Raw genomic sequence first — 19,803 nt, 5'->3', positions numbered from 1 at the left:
TATCACATAATCTTAATGAGTGATATATATCTTATGTCTTGAAATTAAGTAGAGTGATAGCGCCCACTTTACTCTTCTTCAGAACTGTTTTAGCTATTCTAGGGCTTGTGTCGTTCCATATAAATTTCAGAATAATCTCATCTAGTTATAAAAAATATTTTGGGGATTTTGATTAAAATTACCTTAAATTACATTAAAATTACCTTAAATCAATTTGAAAAGAAATGATGTCTTTACTATGTTAAATTGTCTAAGGGATGAATATGTTATGTCACTCATTTATTTAGGACTACTTTGATTTCTTTCACCACTGTTTTATAGTTTTCAGCATAGTAGTGCTATACAGGGTTCTTTGATTTGCACCCAAGAATTACATTTTTTGGAATGTAAATATTATTGTAAGCTTCATTTTAATGTCTTTGTATTCATTGTTAGTATATAGGAATGTAATTGGTATGTGTATGATAGCAATGGTGAGAGCAGACATATTTGCCATGGTTCTAATCTCATAGGTAAAGCATTTAGTCTCTCATCATTAGTTATGATTATAGCTGTATATATTTTATAGATGTTACTTATCAAATTGGGGATGTTTCCTTCTATTTTTCTGAGCGTTTAATCACAAATTGGTATTGAATTTATCAAATGATCTCTATCAGTTCGTATGATCATGTGGTTTTTATTTATAGACTTTTAATATGAAATATATTGATTTTTCAATTATTAAACTAGCTTTAAGTCCCTGGAATGTACCTCAGTTGGTCATAGTATACAGTTTTTTTTGTTTGTTTTTTTTTTTGTTTTTTTGCCATATGCGGGCCTCTCACTGCTGTGGCCTCTCCCGTTGCGGAGCACAGGCTCCGGACGCGCAGGCTCAGTGACTATGGAGTAGAATTAGTAGAAATTATTGAGTAGAATTAGTAGAAATTATTCCTTAAGTGTTTGTAGAATTCTCCCTGGAAACTATCTTGGCTTGGAGATTACTTCATTAATTTTAATGAATGAGTTAAGATCATAGTATTCATCTAAAATGCTTCTTAAAATGTTTTTTACCCAAACATTTCTATAATTATACCAAGTTAAAGTTCAGAATGAACTACCACAAGAGAAAAATGAGAGAAAACTATGAAACTTCTGAGTTAGGTGATATTTCTTTTCAATAGGTGGGATAATACAATAACCTTATCCCAACCTCTATCTTCTCATATAAATATTGCCCCCATAGGAATCTACAGTCATAATTCATTTTTTAAAAAAATAAACTATATTTTTGGAGAAATTTTAGGTTTATAGAAAAATTGGACAGAAAATAGAGTTCCCATATACCCCTCCATACATGGTTTGCCTTATTAAAGTCCATGGTTTACTTTAGGGCCCACTCCTTGTGTTGCACAGGTCTTGAACAAATGCAAAATGTTGTGCATATATATTATTATAGTATATCATATAGAATAGTTTCATTACCTAAATATCACTTGTGCTCTACGTATTCATTTCTCTCCCTCCCTCTCCCTGAATCCCTGGCAACCACTGATCTTGCATTAGTTGTTTTAGTGAGTTAATTGCTACAAAAACTCTGAAGTTATTATTAATGTTATTACAACCGTTATCCTCATTTAATAGATAAGAAAACTTGCTGAAGGTCATGCCGCTAATAAGTAGTAGAGTCAAGATTTAAAAGCAGAAAAATGTGACTATGGGACTCAAACTCTCAATCACTGTTGTACTGCATTATTAGCCACATGAATTAAAGTCCCAAGAGACAAATAATTTTTTTAAATTTGCTAGAATATTTTATTATCTCTTGATTTCAATAATGACAGCTCAAGTGGAAGAGTGGAATGGAGTAGGTAAAGAATGGAATAGAATGAAAGGATTAAAATCTTTATCAATTTTAGTATATACATATTCCCACAGCCCAGGGTCACTGACTAAAATAAAAGGAGCCAATAACATGGATTGTACAATGATTTCCTCCCCCCATGCCTTGCCATCACTCATATTTATAGCTATAGGTGTCAAAGGCTAAAATGTTCTATTGTGTCCATGTTTTTATCTCCCCTGTTGTCTTTGGGTTTCCCTAGGGTTTACTTCTTAAATAGGTTATGAGCCTTATAGTTCTTTGAGCTGTAATCCACTGATATTTTACAGGAGTCTGATTGATATATGGGAAAGGTGCAATTAATAGTGTCTAGATAATTTTGAGCACTCAAAAATCTATTGTTAATGGTCATTTTGAGAGGAGAATAATTTCCTTACAGAGTGTATAGCATATATTTGAAAAATTCTTTGAATACCAAAAATTTCTCATCAATGAAAAGAAAATAGTGAGTCATTACTGCATGTTCTGTATCTACATAACCCTATATGTTCAAAATTTTCAAAAGGAAATGCTTTTAGATCTACTTTCAGAAGAATAGAGGCTATAAACAAATTGCTCTGACCTAACAGATTCTTCACACTAACTTATAAACTTAGAGGTGCAAAGGAAGAGAATTGCATTTTAATGGTCAAAGTATTGTCACTCTAGATCTTTTTTATGCAAAGATCTCTTCACATAGTGCTAACAGTAAATGTACAGCCACATGGGTACTACCATGGTCCTGAGTGCTTGACAACTCCCAATCCCCTGTTCTTAGTGTGAGCACCTGTGTGTCTGAATTCCCACCAGCAGTGCACAAGGTTTCCTTTCTTTCCACATCCTCACCAACACTATTTTTTGTTGTAGTTTTTAATAGCCGTTCTAACAGTTGTGAAGTGGTATCTCATGGTTTTGATTTGAATTTTCCTGATGAGTAGTTATGTTGAGCACCTTTACAAGTACCTGCTTACCATCTTCTTTGGAAATGAAGTATGTCTTCTTTGGAAAAAATGTCTACTCAGATCCTGTACCCATTTTTAAATCAGATTGTTTTTGTTTTATTGAGTTGTATAAGTTCTTGGTATATTTTGAATATTAACCCTTTATCAGAAATGTGATTTGCAAATATTTTCTCACATTCAGTAGGTTGCCTTTTCATTTGTAGCTGGTTTCCTTTGTTCTGCAGAAGCTTTTTAGTTTGATATAGTCCAACTTGTTTGATTTTGTTTTTGTTGCTTTTGCTCTTGGTGTCAAATACAAAAAAATTATTGTGAAGACCATTGTCAAGGAGCTTTCCACCTATGTTTTCTTCTAGGTGTTTTATGGTTTCAGGTCTTACATTCAAGTCTTTAATCAGTTTTGACTTAATATTTGTGTGTGATACAAGACAGTGTTCCAGTTTCATTTTTTTTGCATGTGACTGTGCAGTTTCCCCAACACCATTTTTTGAAATAACTGCCCTTTCAACATTATATATTCTTAGCTCCATTATCATAAATTAATGGAACGTATATATGTTGGTTTATTTCTGGGATTCTATTCTGTTCCATTAATCTATGTGTCTCTTTTTATTTCAATACCATGCTGTTATGATTACTGTAGAATTGTATATACTTTGAAGTCAGGGGGCATGATGTCTCTAGTTTTGTTCTTCTTTCTCAAAATTGCTTTGGCAATTTGAGGTCTTTCGTGGTTCTATAAAATTTTATGGGGCTTCCCTGGTGGCACAGTGGCTGAGAGTCCGCCTGCCGATGCAGGGGACATGGGTTCGTGCCCCAGTCTGGGAAGATTCCACATGCCGCAGAGCGGCTGGGCCCGTGAGCCATGGCCGCTGAGCCTGCATGTCTGGAACCTGTGCTCCACAACAGGAGAGGCCACAACAGTGAGAGGTCCACGTAACACAAAAAAAAAAATTTTTTAATTATGATTTTTCTATTTCTGTGAAAAATGCCAGCAGAATTTCGATAGGGATTACATTAAAACTGTAGATTGCTTTAGGTAGCATGGGCATTTTAACAATATTAAGTCTTCCAATCCAGGAGCTTGGAATATGCTTACATTTATTTGTGTCCTCTTCAATTTCTTTCATCAATGTCTTAAAGTTTTCAGTGTACAAGTCTTTTACCTCCTTGGTTAAATTTATTCAGAGATACTTTATTTTTCATGCTATTGTGAATGGGATTGTTTCATTCATCTCTCTTTTGTTTATTATTACTGTAGAGAAATGCAACAGTTTTTTGTATATTGATTTTTTATTCCTGCAAGTGTACTGAATTTACTTGTTCTAATAGTTTTTTTGTGGTGGAATCTTAGGGTTTTCTAGATAGAATATCATGTCATCTGATAATAGTAAAGAGTTGCACTTCTCCCTTTCCAATTTGGAAGACTTCTATTTCTTATTCTTGAATAATTGCTCTAAATAAGACTGCCAATACTATGCTGAGCAAAAGTGCTGTGAGTGGGCCTCCTTATCTTGTTCCTGATCTTGGAGGAAAAGTTGTCTGCTTTTCAACATGAAATATGATGTTGGATTTGGACTTGTCCTATATGGCCTTACTATGTTGAAGTATGTTCCCAATAGACCAGCATCAATTTTTGCATCAAGAATATTGGCCTGTAATTTTCTTTTCTTGTGGTATTCTGGCTGGTTTTAGTGTCAGAGGAATGCTCTCTTTGTAAACTAAGTTTGAAAGTGTTTCCTCATCTTCTATTTTTTTTGGAAGAGCTTAAGAAGGATTGGTATTAATTCTTCTTTAAATATTTGGTAGAATTCATCAGTAAAGCTGTCTGATCCTAGACTTTTTTGTTGTTATTAGGAGGATTTGATTACTCAGTCTATTTATTAGTAAGTACTTGGCTCATATATTCCATTTCTTCTTCTATTTTTTCAAGTCTTTGTAGGTAGTATGTTTCTAGGAATTTATCCATTTTTTCTAGATTGTCTAATTTGTTGACAGATAAATTTTTCATAGTAGTCTCTTAAATTTCTTTGTATTTCTGTAATATCAGTTGTGACACCTCCTCTTGATTTCTGCTTTTCCTCTCTTTTTTCTTGGTGGGTCTAGCTAAATTTTTGTCAGTTTTCTTTATTTTTTTTAAAGAACCAGCTCTTTGATTCATTGATCTTTTCTCTGGACATTTTAGTTCCAATTTCACTGATTCCCCTGAGATCTTTGTTATTTACTTCCTTCTACTAACTTTGGACTTCATTTGTTGTTCTTTTTTTAGTACCTGGATGTGTAAATTTAGGTTGTTTATTTTAAATCTTGTTTTTTGATGTAGATATTTATCATTAAGACCTTTCCTCTTGAAACTTCTCTTGCTGCATCCCATAAGTTTTGATAGGTTGTATTTCTATTTTCGTTTGTCTCAAGGCACTTTTTTATTTCTCTTTTGTTTATTCTTTGACCCATATGGTGTTTAGTAGCATGTTGTTGAATCTCCACATACTTGTGAATTTTCCAGTTTTGTTCTTGTAAATAATTGATTTCTTGTTTCATACTATTGTGGTTGGAAAAATGCTTGATATAATTTTAGTGTTCTTAAATTTATTAAGACTTGGTTTTTGGCCTATTATATGATCTACAATATCATGGAAAATATTCAATATGCACTTGAGAAGAAGGTATATTCTCTTGCTATTGGATGGAATGTTCTGTATACATTTATTAAGTTTATTTGATCCAGTGTTTTCTTTTTTTTTTTTTTTTTTTTGTGCTGTACACGGGCCCCTCACTGTTGTGGCCTCTCCCGTTGCAGAGCACAGGCTCTGGATGCGCAGGCTCAGCGGCCATGGCTCACGGGCCCAGCCGCTCCACAGCATGTGGGATCTTCCCAGACTGGGGCACGAACCCATGTCCCCTGCATCGGCAGGCAGACTCACAACCACTGTGCCACCAGGGAAGCCCCAATGTTTTCTTAAGGTGGATGCTACTATTTATTTTCTTTCATTTTTTTTAAGCTGAGGTATTGTTAATGTACAATATTATATTAGTTTCAGGTGTGCAATATAGTGATTCACAATTTTTAAAGGTTATATTCCTCTTATAGTTATTATAAAATATTGACTTTATTCCTTGTGTTGTATTACATATCTTTGTAACTTAATTATTTTACACATAGTAGTTTGTACTTCTTAATTCCCTATTTTGCTCCCTTCCTTCTCCCCCTCTCTACTGGTAACTACTAATTTGTTCTCAATATCTGTGAGTCTGTTTTTTTTATTGTTGTTTTTATATTCACTAGTGTATTTTATTTTTTAGATTCCGCATATAAGTGATACCATACAGTATTTGTCCTTCTCTGTCTTGCTTCACTAAGCATAGTACCCTCCAAGTCATCCACGTTGTTACAAATTGCAAAATGTCACTCTTCCTCATGGCTAAGTAGTATTTCATCATATTAAATAATTAAATATATAATTATATATAAATATATAATTATATATAAATATAATATATATAAATATATAATTAAATATTTAAATAATTAAAATGTATTTAATTATTTTTAAACTCTTCATCAATACTTTTAATAACACAAAACAGGTTTTATGGCTTAATGTCTCCCTGAATTTCTTTTTTTACCAGGTTTATTGAGAAATAATTGATATATATCACTGTATAAGTTTAAGGTGTACAGCATGATAGATTAATTTACATATATTGTGCAATAATTACCACAACAGTTTTAGTTAACATCCATTAACTCCTATAGATAGAGTTTAAAAAATATTCTCCTGAAAATGAGAGCTGTTGGGATCTATACTCTTAACAACTCTATGGTATATCATACAACAGTGTTAATTATAGTAATCATGTTTTACATTACATCCCTAGTGCTTATAACTGGAAGTTTCTACATTTTGACCACCTTCTTCCAATTCCCCTCTCCCTCCAACCCCCACCTATAGTAACCACAAATCTGCTTTCTTTTTCTATGAGTTTGGTGGGTGGTTTTTGTTTTTAGATTCCACATAAAAGTAAGATCATACAGTATTTGTTCTTCTCTGATGTATTTCTCTTAGCATAATGCTTTCAAGGTTCATCCATATTCTAACAAATGGTAGGATTTCCTAGGTTTTTATGGCTAAATAATATTCCTTTGTATATGTGTGTATGTATATGTATACGTATATATATGTGTGTGTGTGCATGTATATATATGTGTGTGTGTGTATACCACTTTTATGCATTCATCCATCAATATACAGTGAGGTTTTTTCCATATCTTGGCTATTGTAAATAATGCTGCAGTGAACACGAGGGTACATATATCATTCTGGATTAGTGTCTTTGTTCAGAAAATTCCCCAGAAGAGGAATTGCTGAATCATATGGTAATTCTATTTTTAGTTTTTTGAAGTACCTCCATATTGTGTCCCATTGTGGCTGTATCAATTTACAAGCCCACCAGCAGTGCACAAGGGTTCCCTTTTCTCCATATCCATAACAGTATTTGCTTTTCGGGTCTTTCTGATGTTGACCATTCTAAGAAGCATGAAGTGATAACTCATTGTGGTTTTAATTTGCATTTCCCCAATGACTAGTGGTGCTGAGCATATTTTTATGCACTTGTTGGCCATTTGTATATTTTCTTTGTAAAAATATGTGCTCAAATTTTTTCATATTAATTGGATTATCTGGGTTTTATGTGCCATTAAGTTGTATGAGTTCTTTATATATTTTGAATATTAAACATTTAACAGATACATAGTTTGCAAATATTTTTTTCCCATTTCATAGGTTGTCCTTTCATTTATTGGTTTATTTGGCTGTGCTGAAGCTTTTTAGTAATTTATTTTGACAACCTTTCTAACTCAGTTTCTTTTTTCAGTTCCTTAAAGGATAGATTTTGGTTGTTTATTTGGCACTTTCTTGCTTGATGTTGGCATTTTTTGCTATGAACCTCTCTCTTAGAACACCTTTTTGCTGCATCCCATAAATTTTTGTATGTTGTGTTTCTATTTTCATTTGTCTCAAGGGAGTATTTTAATTTGCCCTTTAATTTCTTGATCAATCCATTGGTTGTTCAAGAATCTGTTGTTTAATTTTCATGTATTCCTGAATTTTCCAATTTTTCTGTTACTGATTTCTAGTTTTATGTTATTGTGGTCAGAGAAAATACTTGGTATGATTTTGTTGACCTAAACAATAGACTGCCACATATTTTCCCAACAAAGATTTTTTTTGGGGATCAGTAGATAATTGCAATTTGAGATCTGCTACCATGGAGAGCCACTTGCAAATTTCTGGCACAGCAAGGAAAGGAGAACACTTACAGAGGATAAAATGAAGTTAGGAGGGCTGTAGTAAACAAAGAGTGACTCTTGATTGACTGTGTCCTTTCCAGGAGAGAAGAGGTGTCTTCTTCCTTTTGGGCTCTGCTTTCATTGCAGAGCATGAAGCACCCCCTTCTGGTCTCCAACTGTATTTAATTGAGGTTTCTGTTATTCATTTTTTACAGTTTCAGCCTTCTTGAATTTACTAATTCTTGTTTTGTGGTGTAACATATAGTCTGACCTAGAAAATGCTGCCTGTGCACTTGAGAAAAATGTGTATTCTGCTGTTCTTAGATAGGATGTTCTGTGTATGTCTGTTAAGTCATTTTGGTCTATAGTGTTGTTTATATCTGCTCTTTCCTTATTGATATTCCTGTCTGGATCAATCTATCCATTGTTGACAGTGGGGTATTAAAGTCCCCAACTATTATCATATTGCTGTTTATTTTTCCTTTTAGCTATGATAATTTTGCTTTATAAATTTAGCTGCTCCAATATTGGCTGCATAAATATTTATAATTGTAATGTTGTCCTGGTGAATTGACCTCTTTATCATCATATAGTGACTTTGTTTCTTTTTTACCTTTTTTTTTTTTTTTTTGCGGTACGTGGGCCTCTCACCACTGTGGCCTCTCCCATTGTGGAGCACAGGCTCTGGACGCGCAGGCTCAGTGGCCATGGCTCATGGGCCCAGCTGCTCCGCGGCACACAGGATCCTCCCAGACCAGGGCACAAACCTGTGTCCCCTGCATTGGCAGGCAGACTCTCAACCACTGCACCACCAGGGAAGCCCTTACCATTTTTTATTCAATTCTATATTGCCTGATGTGAGTATAGCTACCCATGGTTTTTTTTTTTTTTCTTTTTTTTTTGTGGTTACCACTTACTTAAAATGTCTTTTTCTATTTTTTTACTCTTGGTCTATTTGTATCTTTAAGGATAAAGTGACTCTCCTGTAGGCAGTGTATTGCTGGATCTTGTTTTTTATTTCTTCAGGCATTCTATACTGTTGATTGTATTATTTAATCTATTTACATTTAAAGAAATTATTGATAAGTAAGAACTAACTATTGACATTTTGTTCATTGTTTTCTGGTTGTTTTGTAGATCCACTGTTCCTTGTCTCTTATCCTCCTGTCTTTTTTCATATTTTGATGTGTTTTGGCATCAGTACACTTTGACATCTTTACCGTGTCCTTTTGTGTAATTGCTACAGTGTTTTCTATTGTAGTTACTGTGGTGCTTATATAAAATATCTTAAAATTATAATATTTTAAGTTGATAACAACTTAAGTTTAATAGAATTTCTAAATTTTGCATTTCACTTCTCCTTCCACTCACATTTGGGTTGTTGCTCTAACAAGTTACATATTTTTATATTGTATAGCCAATAACAGGTTATTGTAGCTATGGCTATTTTTATGCATTCTTTTCTTTTTGAATTTTAGAGTTGTAAATGAATTATGTACCACTATCACCAAAGTATAGAATCTAACTTTGACTGATTTACCATTATCAGTGGGTTTTACACTGCCTTTTAATGTTTTTAAGATGTTAGTTAGTGTCATTTTACTTCCACTAAAAGAACTCTCTTTTGCATTTCTTGTTAGGTGGTCTAGTGGTAATGAACTACCTCAGCTTTGTTTGTTTGGGAAAATCTTTATCTCTCCTTTTATGAAGGACAGTTTTACCTAGAATAGAGGTGACAATTTTTTCTTTTAATATTTTGAAAATGTCATACCATTCTTTTCTTGCTTGAAAAGTTTCTGTTGAGAAATCTGTCAGTGGTCTTATGAGGCTTCCTATGTCATGACTCTTCTCTTTTATCTTGCTGCTTTAAAAATTATTTCTTTGTCTTTGACTTTTGAAAATTTAATTTTAATGTTTCTTGGTATAGCACCATTCAAGTTCAACCTGTTTCATGTCCTTTTTGCCTCATGGATCTGGATGTTTATTTCTCTCTTTGTTCAGGAGGTTTTCAACCATTATTGCTTTAAATATACATTCTGTCTCTTTATCTTCTTCTGATTTCTTTTCATTGTATCCCATAAGTCCCCTAGGGTTTCTTTGTTCTTTTTCATTCTTAATTTTCTTTGTGATCCTCTTGGATAATATCTAATGTCCTATCTTCCAGGTCCCTGATTTTTTCTTCTGCATGATTGGGTCTGCTTTTGAAAGTCTCTGTTGAATTCTTCAGTTCAGTTATTGTAATTTGTAACTCTAGGATGTTTCTTTGTTTGTTTTTTGATAATTTCTATTGCAATGTTGAACTTCTAGTTTTGTTCATACATTTTTTCCCCTAATTTTGTTTAGTTACCTGCCTCTGTATTCTTGGTGTTCACTGAACTTCTCTAAGGTGATTACTCTGAATTCTTTGTCTGAAGACAAAGTTCATAGGTCTCCATTTCTTTAGGATGGGTTATTAGAGCTTTATTATTTTCCTTTGTTGATGTCATATTTACCTGGTTCTTTGTGATCCTTGATTCCCTATCTGCTCACCTGAGTAATTGGGTTCCTCTTCCAGACTTCACAGGTTTGCTTTGGTAGAGGCCATCTTCACCCATCAGTTCAGTTTCGGTTTCTGGGCATGACTGTTGGTAATGTCCAGATCCCACCTGCCCAAGGACACTACCAACAGACACATCCAGACACCCAAACTGAATTTTTATCAACAGTCTTTTTGATATTTATATCCTCAAACTCATTAAATTTTTTTCTCTGAACCTTGAAGCAAAAGTCTCAGTCAATAATGTTGTCTAAAATGTCCAGAATGACCATCTGTTTGTTAATACCTTCTGAATATTCTTAATATTTTCAGGATTTAAAATGAAGTTTTTATATTATGATAGTCTTTCTATTGATTTAAAATTGACAAGCAGATAGTAAATATATTTCTAAGAATCTGAATTAACAGGTTAAAATTTTAAAAAGCACTAAAGTTTTGTGGCATCTTTTGTTTTTTAGAATTTAGGTTTATTTTTATTCAGCAAATTTATTTTCTAAAATCACATTTCAGAAAGCTAGAGCTTTGAATGACATGTCCAATTCAAATCACTTCTCAAACTTGAATTAGAGTTTTACCAGTTTGTTGGCATTCTATTCTCACCATCATGGTCTACTGTTTTCTTTTCCAAAGTTTGACAATAAGATGCAAAAAAGTGTCATGCTATCAAATGTGAAGTAGATATTTTCCCCCTGAGGAATAACTTTCTACAACAGGTCAAACAGTTGCCTGAAAAACGTTTAAATTTATGAACTCTTCATACATTTACATGACACTGGGTCACAATATAAATTCATGTATCCTTGTTATGTAAATTGAGAATAAGTAGCAAGATATAACTAAAATTGTATCTCAAAAATGACATTCAAAACCTAGAGTGTTTTTTTCTTTGTTCTTGCTGTTACTCTTAGTCTGCACTTAAAATAATAACTGTTAAGAAGTTTAGGACACCAACACTATTCAAAAAGGAAACTAAATTCATGCAGAAACAGAACTGTACTCTATCAAGCATTAAACCTAATCAGTTTCCTCAGTAATGAATCTATAAATTCTAAGGATAAAGATAGCATTGTGTAGGAAAAAAGGAAATGGATTAGAATCTCTTAGGAGATAAATTTGACAATACCTGGATGAGTACTTTAAAAAATCCTTTTGGTTCATCTTTCCTTTATTTAAAAAAAGGAATCAAATTATGTTATTTGTTAGGTCCTTGAAAAGATTATTATATTCAGTCTTGCTCTGTATCAAATAACTTGTAGAGGTTTTAAAAATAGAAATGTGTATGCCTCTCCAGAAAAATGGGAATTGTAGTGATGGGATATAGGCATCATATTTCTAATTATTAAATTATGTATATGTATATAAATAAAATATATATCTGATGGATAGTTATATCTATATCTATTTATTGTAAAGGTGTTGTTTAATCAATTTAGCTATTAATAGTTTTCAGTTTATTTTTACAAGAAACTACCTTTAGAGGCACTTCTGAGGTGTTTCCTTGCTTATAATCAAATATGTCCAATATGTGATTCCCCCACATAACCAAATGTTTACTGGCAAATAGTCACAAGAACAGTTTACACTACATATGGTCAATGACATACCATCTATCTGCATTTAAACACTCTGCAAGAAAGTTACATTGAAATAAGAAGCAAAAATATATCAACAGCATGACTGACAATACTTGTAGTTTAAGAATGCTATAAAATCTTTTATGTTCCACTGGAGAATGTAGTAATGAAAAGAAGACTGGGCATAGAATGAGACTCAAAATGTTAAGCTGCTGGCCTACCAGCCACTTGAAAAAATTACAGACAAAGGTAAATATATCTGTAAAATATATATTTTATGAAAGCCAGTTATTTCAAGATGGAAAATAAAATCAACAGTATTTATGCTAATTAATAAATAATCTGTGTAGTAGTGGTCTTGTGGTATTTAGATATGTTATAGAGACTCATGATTATGGTTTCCTTAGTGCTAAAAACCACCCATTTTTTATTTTAATGAGTTGCATACTTCAATCATCTACTTTAGGATGTAAATTGAGACTAATGCCCACAGACTTCCACCACTGGCTATTAATGAAGCAACAAGAAATAAATTAATCCTCCCCCATATACTACTGTAAAACTTGGGTAAAAGAAAACAACAGTTTTCAAACTGAGCATTGAAGAACTGTGAACCCTGTCAGAAGTGAAACAAACAAGATGTACCCTACAATAACCCTGGAATTCTGCATGGAGATAATTTGTGACTATGATAAGAAGGAGTAAAAGAAATAATAAGCCTGAAAGTCTGGCTGGTTTAGGGAAATTGGATTTTGGAGATGGTGAAGGCTGAGGAAGCTGGAAGTTTTGAGTCATTTCTCATGAGAGGTAGGAGTAATGCAGAAGAAGAAATCCCAAGGATTCTATATAGCAGTTGTTTGAATCTTTCCGAAGTACTAGGTTAGTCATGCTATGGTGAACTTCACAGTACAGACCTTAAAAGGATGGCAGATTTTTAGGTGAGCAATTTCCAAAACTCACACACTTCAGGTAGCTAGTAAATTCTGACTATCTAGAGTGAAAAGTCCTTGTTAAACACATTAGTTATTCAGTGGAGGTTTCAGAGGAGTTATGCCTTAGTTGAAAATTTGAATTATTAATGAAATGATGGATTAAGGAATTGTAGGGACCAACTCAACTTCTTGCTGGAACGAAGTCCAATAATCTTTAAAGAATAACCACAAAATAGAGACAATGAACAACACAATATTCATAATGTCTGGCAACACATTGTCTAGCATATAGTAAAAATTTCTAGATTTTCCAAGGAACAGGAATATGTGACCTAAAAAAGACAAAACTCAATTAATAAAAGCAGACCCAGAAACGACAGAAGTTATAGAATTATCAGACAAGGACCTTAAAATAGAAACTATAAAATATTTAATTATTTGCAGGAAAGATTAAACATAAGACAGAAAATTAAGGTATAAGATATAACCAACTGAAATCTCAAGCTATTAATTTAAATATATCAAATTATAAATTCACTGGATAGGATTAACAGATTTTGCACTACAGTAGCAAGTATTTCTAAAATGAATATGTAATAATAGAATCTTTCCTAATGAAAGCATTGAGAGAAAAAAATCTTTAAAAAACTCACTGCATACAGAACAATTCAAGCTGTCTACTGTGTGTAATCAGAGTCCCAGAGGAAGGAACTATAGAAAAATATTTGAATAAATAGTGACAAAATGTTTTCCATGTTTGCTTACAAGTTAAAATACTAAAAATTCAAGAATATTATAGGAGCTACTCAAAAGATGAAACTAAGATACACCATAATCAAACGGGTTTAAACATGTGACAAAGAAAATCTTAAAAGTGCAACAATGAGGAACACAGGTAGGCAAAAACAGCTGATTTCTCTGAAACTATGCAAGCATAAAGACAATAACTTCTTTAAAGTATTAAAGTGTTGTGGGTGGAAGGGAGGGCATGAACTTAAAATTCTATACCCAGAAAAGGTACTATTCAAAAATGAATGTGAGAGACTTCCCTAGTGGTGCAGTGGTTAAGAATCCACCTGCCAATGCAGGGGACATGGGTTTGATCCCTGGTCCAGGAAGATCCCACATGCCACAGAGCAACTAAACCTGTGCGCCACAACTACTGAGCCTGTGCTGTGGAGCCTGTGAGCCACAACTACTGAGCCTGCGTGCCACAACTACTGAAGCCCACAGACCTAGATCCCATGCTCCACAACAAGAGAAGCCACTGCAATGAGAAGCCTGCACACTGCAATGAAGAGTAGCCCCCACTCTCCACAAGTAGAGGAAGCTCACGCACAGCAACAAAGACCCAGTGCAGCCAAACATAAATAATTAATTAATTTTAAAAAAATGAATGTGAAACAGAGACACCCAGCAGAGTTGCAGGTAGAAATTAGGGTACATGAAGAGATAAAATGAAGACTGATAGGGAGCATAAATATATGGTAAATGTAAATTATATATTTCTATTGTTTTATTTCATAAAACCTAATTGACTGTCAAAAGAAAAAATATTAATGATATACAGTGAGATTTCTAACGTGTAGTAAATCAAATCTTGACAATACTGTAAAGGTAAGTACATAGAACACTATTGTAAGTTTCTAATATGTGTAAAGTAATATATGTCAAAGAAGAATTTTATGAAAAAATGCATTATAAAACTGATCACAAAAAATAAGTAATGATAACAGTTTACTTATTCAAAAAATTTAAGAGAACAAAGGAAAAATAGAAAGCATACAGCAATATAATAGACTTAAATCCTATCAAGTCCAAACTTGTGTTAATTACAAATGATCCAATTAACAATTAACCTTACAAGTAAAAGACAAAGATTGTCATACTACATAAAAAAGGAAGCCAGGACTATTTGTGGTCCTCAAAAAAAAAAAAATTAATTAATTAAAAAAATAAATTACATGTATAGATAGTTTAATATAGAAGGAAATAAATATATGCACCCTGAAAGCATTAAGCATATGAAAGCTTTAACAACTATAATATCATACAAACTGGACTTCAGAACAAGGAATGTTACTAGGGAAAGTTTATGATAATTGGATTTGATTCATCAAGAAGACATAACTGTTTTAAATATCTGTGAATCAACCAACAGTTTTTATAACACATGACAGAAAATTTGACAGAAAAGAAGAAACAGAAAACACTTCTCTCCTAGAAATTGAGCAGTACATAGAAAATCATGATGGGTTAGGAAGACTACATTAGTGACCAACTTACCCTATTTGACACTTGTAGATCAATGCCCCCAACAACAAAACAGGATACACATCTTTTCAAGGACATATGCTTCAAAGTATTTTATATTTCTGATAATTTCTATTTGTCCATAAGATATTAGATTTGTTACTCAATTTTCAAGTATTTGTGGATTTTTCTGATACCTTTCTATTTATTTCTAATTTAATTTCATATGGTTAGAACATATACTCTGCATAATTGAAATTTGTGTTATGTCACAGCATATGGTCTATGTTGGTGCTTGTAACCTGTGATGGGCAAGGATTTAATTGCAAAGGTCACAAGGGAGCTTTCTTAGGCTTATTAAAATGGTTTTAATTATATTGGTAGTTATACAAATGTGTACATATAATCAAACTCATCAAATTATAATAATAGTGGATGCATTTAATTGTATAAATTATACCTCAATAATTCAGTAAAGGAAAACAAGATACATACGTTTTCCACCATCAATTTTATTTTAGTTTAGAGACAATGAAATGTCTGTGAGGCATGTTAACAAAACATACACTCCCGAATTTGTCACTAAACATGAACAGTAGTAAATACATTTAAGCATATGGAAAGAAGTACACTTTCATAACTCATCAGGGAATGAAAATTAAGACTGTAGAGAATAACTATATTATACCCACTAGAATTGCAAAAATAGGTAAAATGTTTGATCATTTTGAGTGTTGTTGAGGAATTAGAGCACCAGAAACAATTACTATAGGAAGATAAACAGCCTCTTTTAATGTACGTTCTCACATTATCTGGTTGAACACGCACAAACTGCCAGTTATCCAACTTTCAGATATATATACCAGGGATGTGTACAAAAATGTGCTCAGAAACATAACTTGTAATAACAAAACACTGGAACAGAGATCAATCCAAAAATGTATTCAACAGACAATGGATGGTTATACTGTCATATATTTACACACAAAAAAATATGATTCAAGAATAAAAATAAACTTCAACTGAATTAACATGAAATTTAGAGGCAAATGTGACTCAAAAAAGTGTTGCAAAAGAGTTAACATATGACTTTCATAAATCATATGAAAAATGATTTTATCGTTTTTATTATCTGTATTCTAAAATACAGTTAATAAAAATATATGTTTAAAAACCAAGATCTTGTAAAGATTATAGGTTAAGCTTAATACATAGCCAAGGTTGAAAATTATTTTTCTAGAATTAACAGGTAATGTTTTTTAAAATTCTGTAATTCCTTACCAACATATTTTCCTTGGAAAATTCAATTTTGAAGTTTTGTTTGTTAATTTTCTAACACATTTCAGAAAGTGACTGGTGTTATAAAATTAATAAATGGACTTGGGCAACATGGATATCTATCTAAGAATAGGAAGGAGAGTAGCAATTAATGTTACTTTGCAGGAAAGAAAAGCAATTTTCCATTCTTAAGAACATAGAAGTAGATGAATATTTTCCAAAGAATTAAATATGGCACTCAAAGCCATGATCAATCATAATCTCTTTATTTCGTTTTAGATATTTTAATTTCTATTGGAGTATAGTTGATTTACAGTGTTGTGCTACTTTCTGCTAAACAGCAAAGTGAATCAGTTATACGTAAACTATATATCCAGTCTTTTTTAGATTATTTTCCCATATAGGTCATTACAGAGTATTGAGGAGAGTTCCTTGTGCTATACAGTAGTTCCTTATTAGTTATCTATTTTATATATAGTAGTGTATATATGTCAATCCCCAATCCCCCAAAATATCCCTCCTCCCCTTGCCCCCCTGGTAACCATAAGATTGTTTTCTTCATCTGTGACTCTATTTCTGTTTTGTAAATAAGTTCATTTGTACCCATTTTTTTAGATTCTACATATAAGCAATATCATATAATATTTGTCCTTCTCTGTCCAACTTACTTCATTCAGTATGACAATCTCTAGGTCCATCCATGTTGCTGCAAATGGCATTATTTCATTCTTTTTATAATGGCATAGTATTCCTTTGTGTGTATATATATGTATATTATATATGTATATTATACATATATACACATATATGTGTATATATATATATATACACATATGTGTATATATATATATATATACATACACACCCCATCTTCTTCATCCATTCCTCTGTCGATGGACACTTAAGATGCTTCCATGTCTTGGTTATTTTTTAATAGTGCTGCAATGAACATCGGTGTGCGTGTATCTTTTCAAATTAGAGTTTTCATGATTTTTAGATATATGCCCAGGAGTGGGATTGCTGGATCATATGGTAGCTCTATTTATAGTTTTTTAAGGAACCCCTCCATACTGTTCTCCATAGTGGCTGTACCAATTTACATTCCCACCAACAGTGTAGGACGGTTCCCTTTTCTCCACATCCTCTCCAGCACTTATTTGTAGTTTTTTTGATGATGGCCATTCTGACTGGTGTGAGGTGATACCTCACTGTAGTTTTGATTAGCATTTCTCTGATAATTAGTGATGTTGAGCATTTTTCATGTGCCTCCTGGCTATCTGTATGTCTTCTTTGGAGAAGTATCTATTTAGATCTTCTGCCCATTTTTCAATTGGATTTTTTTTTTTTGATACTGAGCTACATGAGCTGTTTGTATATTTTGGAGATTAATCCCTTGTCAGCTGATTCGGTTGCAAATATTTTCTCCCATTCTGTGGGCTGTCTTTTTGTTTTGTTTATGGTTTCCCTTGCTGTGCAAAAGCTTTTAAGTTTAACTAGATAGCATTTGTTTATTTTTGTTATTTTCATTACTCAAGGAGGTGGATCAAAAAAGATCTTGCTGCTATTTATGTCAGAGAATGTTCTGCCTATGTTTCCCTCTAAGAGTCTTATAGTATCTCATCTTATATTTAGGCCTTTAATCCATTTTGATTTTATTTTTTTGTATATGGCATTAGTGAGTGTTCCAATTTCATTCTTTTAAGGGTAGCTATCTACTTTTCCCAGCACCACTTACTGAATAGACTGTCTTTTCTCCATTGTATAATACAGTCTTGCCTCCTTTGTCATAGATTAGTTGAACACAGGTGCATGGCATAATCTCTTTAATATAAAGATCCCACCCATCAAATTCTTTTCAAGTATCTAAACTTTGGATCATCTCGTGTCAGGACACTGCTGGGACTGGAAGTTGGCAGGAAAAAGCTGTCTGTCCAGGAAACAACCCCTGGTGTGCAGGAGGCAATTGAAACTGAATTCTACTCTACTTGAAATCAAATTTGCTAAACCTCAATGTCTTTTAAAGAATTGTGTACACTCTAATTAGTAAAATCTAATCATTAGAATGTCTTTGGCTCATAAAAAATTGACTATGAAAGATTTATCACATGTCCTTTAGTTGTTGATCATTGTTCACATTACTGTAGTGTCTGACAGGACTCTAATGGTGTCATAAATTCCTGAAAGAATTAATGAACTCTCATGTGTAGCTTACTATCATATCTTGCTTAATATTTGGTTAAAAAAAGCATACTCTAGTAGATTGTCCATTTAGTTCCATAAAAATAACTAAATGATTAAAGAACACTATTTCACACCTGTAATATGCCTTACTTTATAATCCGTATCTTTTAACATGCTTAGAATATAGCTTTAGGCTTTGCTGAAACACTTTTAAAAATCTTCAGTAGCTAATGATATTAAATGTGCATTTGTGTCAAACACAGAAAAATTCATTTTATTTTCCTTGTAAAATATTGTGTTAGCAATACTGAATTAAGGTAATTATCTTGGACAGTCTTAAGATTTTCTCATAACTGCACATGTAAACAAACTAAGAATGACATATTTTTTTCTATATACTCTAAGAAACAAGTATTTTTCTGATATATAAAACATTTCTAACTCAATATAATCCTTCCAGAATGAAGCAATTATTACCACTAATACCATCATGAAGTAGTATTGAAACTCCTTTTGAGGAAACTAAATATATGAACTTGAGTACTTATCCACTTGATTACTCAGATTGACTATTCTTAGGCCAATTGCCAAGAAAGGAATTGTAAAGCCAAATGTTAAATTTGAATCATAAAAGGAAGAGGTGCCCTGTTATCCAGTTACCCAGAGGGCAGTGTGAGTACACTGCTGTTTTATGGAGACCTTTAAATGTTCTGAAGATCCTTTCCAACTTCGTAATTATTTAATCAATTCCTAATAAGTAAAATATTTAACTAGTAGAGCCAATGGCATAGAATAGTTTAAGCTATCATTAGCATATTTTCCTTGGTATGAAAGAAAAATTTAGGAGTACGTTTTGAGGAAAATTCAGAGCAAATGCTATCACCCAAAGATAAAGAAGGAATCCAGAAGCTTGGATAGAATTTTAGCAAAGACCTTACA

This window comes from Delphinapterus leucas, chromosome 3, assembly GCF_059928025.1.
Source record: "Delphinapterus leucas isolate spDelLeu-1000000601 "Yukka" chromosome 3, BTC_Dleu_Yukka2, whole genome shotgun sequence".
Classification (NCBI taxonomy): domain Eukaryota; kingdom Metazoa; phylum Chordata; class Mammalia; order Artiodactyla; family Monodontidae; genus Delphinapterus; species Delphinapterus leucas.
Note: the sequence above shows the minus strand (reverse complement) of the source record.